Source organism: Hylobates moloch, unplaced genomic scaffold (genome assembly GCF_009828535.3).
Source record: "Hylobates moloch isolate HMO894 unplaced genomic scaffold, HMol_V3 SCAFFOLD_7, whole genome shotgun sequence".
Classification (NCBI taxonomy): domain Eukaryota; kingdom Metazoa; phylum Chordata; class Mammalia; order Primates; family Hylobatidae; genus Hylobates; species Hylobates moloch.
The window spans coordinates 258,026-263,356 of record NW_026652282.1 but is presented as its reverse complement, the minus strand read 5'-3'; the positions used below and the strand labels follow the sequence as shown (position 1 = coordinate 263,356).

The 5,331-nt window shown below is 56.1% G+C and overlaps 1 pseudogene; it reads left to right on the top strand.

Annotated features, from left to right (window-relative positions):
• Positions 1-1,121: 1,121 nt before the first annotated feature.
• Positions 1,122-5,331, top strand: part of LOC116812244 (zinc finger protein 839-like) — a 21,820-nt pseudogene continuing 17,610 nt past the window's right edge.

The window sequence follows — 5,331 nt, the reverse complement described above, 5'->3', positions numbered from 1 at the left end:
TGGAGTCTCGCTCTGTCGCCCAGGCTGGAGTGCAGTGGCGTGATCTCGGCTCACTGCAAGCTCCGCCTCCCGGGTTCACGCCATTCTCCTGCCTCAGCCTCTCCGAGTAGCTGGGACAACAGGCGCCCGCCATCACGCCCGGCTAATTTTTTGTATTTTTAGTAGAGACGGGGTTTCACCGTGGTCTCGATCTCCTGACCTCGTGATCCGCCCGCCTCGGACTCCCAAAGTGCTGGGATTACAAGCGTGAGCCACCGCGCCCGGCCCGCAGTTTGGTTTTATACATTTTAGGAAGGCATGAGACAGCAATCAAATACATTTGAGAAATACATTGGTTTGGTCCAGAAAAGAGACAAGTAGAAGCGGTGGGCTGGGGCGGGGGGATGGGGGAAGGGGGGTTCCAGGCTATGGGTGAATTTAAACATTTTCTGGTTGACAGTTGGTTGAGTTTATCTGAAGACGTGGGATCACAGAAAGGAATGTCTGGGTTGGGATAAGAGGTGGTGGAGACCAAAGTTTTACTATGCAGATGAAGCTTTTAGCTAGCAGGCTTCAAAGACAAGAGAGAATAGGTTGTAACATGTTTCCTCCCTCCTGAGTAGCTGGGTCTGGACCTGTGCGCCTCTGCGCCTAAGAGGGTCGGGGCGGTCGGTCGCGGTGAGAGGTCGTCCTGGGTGCCACCCGAGGGACGCCTCGGGCGCGTGAGCACCTCCCCAGGGCCGCGCCTGCCCACGGTGGCGGGGCACGCCCAGGTCTCCGGCTCCTGGGTTGGATCGCGGCAGGGGCGGAGCGCGTGCGAAGGCGACGCCCCCAGCCCCAGGCCTCGCCCAGGAGGCTTCCGCCCGCCTCTTCAACGCACACGCGGCTACCGAGCTGCAGGAGGCAGGGGGCGCGAGACTGGGAATGTGCAGGGCTCCCACCTCGCTCTACAAGCCCGGGCCGCGGCCCCCGCCACCTCCCGGCGCTCCGTGCCCGCCCCCCGAGGCCGGCGGCTGCTCCCACCTGGGGCCGTTGCTGCTCGTGCAGTGAGCGCCGCCCAGCCATTGTCCCCGCCGCTCCGTCAGCCGCGCCGGGCCGCGCGCGCACCGGAAGGCGCATGGGCGTCTTGCGGGCTCCGGGCCGGGTGGGCGGAGTCCTGGCCTCCACAAGCCGCATGGCGCGCATGGGGAGCCTCCGTTGATGCCGCCGCGCCGCCCTCCGAGGCTGCGTCCCGGGAAGCCCGGCTCCCCGAGCGCTCCGGCCCGGCCCGGCGCCCCAGACCTGAGTGCGTCCCCATGGAGGCGCCCGGGCTGGCCCAGGCGGCCGTGGCAGAGGAGACCCCGGACTGGGCGCCCGCGCTCTGCCCCAGCCCCGAGGCGCGGTCGCCGGAGCCGCCTGCCAACCGCCTTCAGGACTTCGACACGCTGGTCACCGTGGGTGAGTGAGTGCGCGCGGGGACTCGGCCCACAGGGGCGCGCGGCGGGGCCGGGACGCTGTCGTAGGACAAAGGGCCCCGGGTGCCGGCCTCCTGGGGAGGGCCCTGCCCCGCCGCTGCGGCTCGGGATCCCAGCGCGGGGCTGCCCCTGCGCCCTGGGTCTCCCTGGGGGGCGCTCGGAGAAGTGGAGCGCACCCCCCAGCCCCGGCGAGTCCCCCGACCGACCGGGTGCCTTCCCTGGAACGCCGACGGCTCCTCTCGGAGACCACCCTCCACCCCCAGCACACACCAAACTTCCTGTGGGTCACCTCGCCTGGGGTAACTGGTACGCTCTCCCAGGCAGCGGCCCCAGGGACACGGGCGCGGGTCCCTCAGGCCAGCCTCCCCGTGTGCCCAGCGGCAGGGTCCTCGGCGGGGAATGTACAGATTTCTCCAGGGGCTGCAGGAGCAGCTGGGCTCCGGGGTACAGGTGTTCCGTGGCTTTGTGGGGATGAAGACGGTGGAGTTGGGGACGGATCCTAACGTACTGACACCGCCTGTGCTCTTCGTCTTGTGCGTCTGAAATGGATAATTCTTGTATCGGACGCTTCATCCGCTTCCTTTGTCCTCTGGCTTTGAACTTGACCCCCACTGGGCAGCTTAACAGAGAGGTTTCGAGTTCTCGGTGCGCTTGGATCCAGACACGCGCTGGTTTATGGGGCAGCCCTGAGTGGGTCAGAATATCCCAGCCGAACGTGGGCGCTGGATTTAAACAGTTGTCAGTGGTCAGCCTGTGCCTTCTTAGGGGGGTGTGTTGCTGGGACAGGACTTCTCAGGCCCTCTAACTCCTGTTTGTCCTCTCATTTTGGACAGGAGGAAGCTGGGCTGAGAAGCCCAATGGCTCAGGGTTATAGCTTCTGGCTTAGGAAGACCAGTGGCCATAGCCCAGGAGCCTTCAGGCCTGCCGAGGAAGAGGGGACTTTGCTTCCTTCAGTGACCTCTTTGGCACCTAGGCCTTGAGGAAGGGGTCATGAGGAAACCCTGATTTTGGAAGGATAGTGGGAAGAGGGCCCTCTCTTTTTCTCCTGTGCCTCCCTTCCTCCTGTCTCATTGTCTCTCTCTCTCTCTTTCTCTTTTTCTCTCTCTCCCGCTGTGTCTTTATGCATTACTCTCTGTATTAGTCGTTTTTACGCTGCTGATAAAGACATACCCTAGACTTGGAAGAAAAGGAGGTTGAATTTCTTTTTTTTTCTGAGACGGAGTCTTGCTCCTGTCGCCCAGGCTGAAGTGCAGTGGCGCGATCTAGGCTCACTGCAACCTCTGCCTCCCGGGTTGAAGCAATTCTCCTGCCTCAGCCTCCTGAGTAGCTGGGATTACAGGTGCGTGCCCCAACTCCCGGCTAATTTTTGTGCTGTTAGTAGAGACGGGGCTTCACCATGTTGGCCAGGCTGGTCTGGAACTCCTGACCTCAGGTGATCCACCCACCTCAGCCTCCCAAAGTGTTGAGATTACAGGTGTAAGCCACCGCGCCCGGCCAGGAGGTTTAATTTGACGTGGTTTAATCACACGTTCCGCGTGATTGGGTAAGTCCCATAATCATGGCGGAGGGCAAAAGGTACTTCTTACATGGCGGCAGCAAGAGAGAATGAGGAGGAAGCAACAGCAGAAACCCCTGAAAACCCATCAGATCTCGCGAGACTTATTCACTATCATGAGAATAGCACGGGAAAGACCTGCCCCTATGATTGCAGTTACCTCCCGCTGAGTGCCTCCTGCAACACGTGGGTATTCTGGGAGATACAATTCAAGTTGACATTTCAGTGGGGACACAGCCAAACCACGTAATTCCACCCCGGCCCCTCCAAATCTCATGTCCTCACATTTCAAAACCAATTGTGCCTTCCCAACAGACCCCCCAAAGTCTTAACTCATTTCAGCATTAACCCAAATGTCCACAGTCAGACAAGGCAAGTCCCTTCCACCTATGAGCCTGTAAAATCAAAAGCAAGCTAGTTACTTCTTAGATACAATGGGGATACAGGTATTGGATAAATACAGCCATTCCAAATGGGAGAAATAGGCCAAAACAAAGGGGTTATAGGGCCCGTGCAAGTCCAAAATCCAGCAGGGCAGTCAGATCTTAAAGCTCCAAAATGATCTCCTTTGACTCCAGGTCTCACATCAGGTGCAAGAGGTGGATTCCTATGGTCTTGGGCAGCTCTGCGCCTGTGGCTTTGCAGGGTACAACCTCCCTCCCGGCTGCTTTCACAGGCTGACGTTGAGTGTCTGTTGTGTTTCCAGGCCTATGGTGCATGCTGTTGGTGGATCTACCTTTCTGTGGTTTGGAAGATGGTGGCCCTCTTCTCACAGCTCTACTAGGCAGTGCCCCAGTAGGGACTCCGTGTGGGAGCTCCAACCCCACATTTCCCTTCTGCACTGCCCTAGCAGAGGTTCTCCATGAGGACCTCACCCCTGCCACAGACTTTTGCCTGGACATCGAGGCATTTCCATACATCTTCTGAAATCTAGGCGGAGGTTCTCAAACCTCAGTTCTTGACTTATGTGCATCTGCAGGCTCAACGCCACATGGAAGCTGCCCTGGCTTGGGGCTTCCACCCTCTGAAGCCACAGCCTGAGCTCTACGTTGGCTCGTTTCAGTCACAGATGGAGCAGCTGGAACCCAGGGTCCCAAGTCCCTAGGCTGCACACAGACCCTGGGCCCAGCCCACAAAACCACTTTTTCCTCCTGGGCCTGTGATGGGAGAGGCTGCATGAAGGTCTGTGACATGGCCTGGAGACATTTTCCCTGTGGTCTTGGAGATTGACATTAGGCTCCTTGCTACTTCCGCAGATTTCTGCAGCTGGCTTGAATTTCTCCCCCCAAAAATGGATTTTTCTTTTCTACTGGATCATCAGGCTGCAGATTTTCAAACTTTTGTGCTGTGTATCCCCGTTAATACAGAACACTTTCAACAGCACCCAAGTCACATTTTGAATGCTTTACTGCTTAGAAATTTCTTCCGCTAAATGTTCTAAGTCATCTCTCTCGAGTTCGAAGTTCCACAGATCTCTAGGGCAGAGGCAAAATGCCACCAGTCCCTTTGCTAAAACATAATAAGAGTCACCTTTGCTCCAGTTCCCAAGAAGTTGTTCATCTCTATCTGAGACCACCTCAGCCTGGACCTTATTGTCATATCGCTATCAGCGTTTTGGCCAAAGCCATTCAACAAGTCTCTAGGAAGTTGCAGACATTCCCACATTTTCCTGCCTTATTCTAAGCCCTTCAAACTGTTCCAGCCTCTGCCTATTACCCGTTTCCAAAGCCACATTGTTGGGTATCTTTTCAGCAATGCCCCACTGCCGGTACCAACGTACTGTATTAGTCTGTTTTTACGCTGCTGATACAGACATACCCGAGACTGGGAAGAAAAGGGGCTTTAATTTGACTGACAGTTCCACATGGCTGAGGAAGTTTCCTAATTATGGCGGAGGGCGAAAGGCACTTCTTACATGGTGGCAGCAAGAGAAAATGAGGAGGAAGCAAAAGTCTCATGAGATCTCATGAGACTTCTTCACTATCACCAGCATAGCACTGGAAAGACCGGCCACCATGATTCAGTTACTTCCCCTGGATCCCTCTCACAGCACGAGGGAATTCTGGGAGATACAATTCAAGTTGAGATTTCAGTGGGGACGTGGCCAAACCATATCATTTTCTGTTTCTCTATTTCTGTCTTTCCCCGTCTCATTTTTTTTCTTTTCTTCCTTTTTTATGAATCATTGAAAACGACATTTGCAGTTATTTGGAGATATGCTTAATGATAGACTATTAAATGCAAAAAGGAAGACAAAATACACTTTTTCAAGCAAGGCCTTCGATTCCATTCATTTATTTATTTATCCGGGAGTGCTGGGATTACAGGCACGAGCCACCGCTC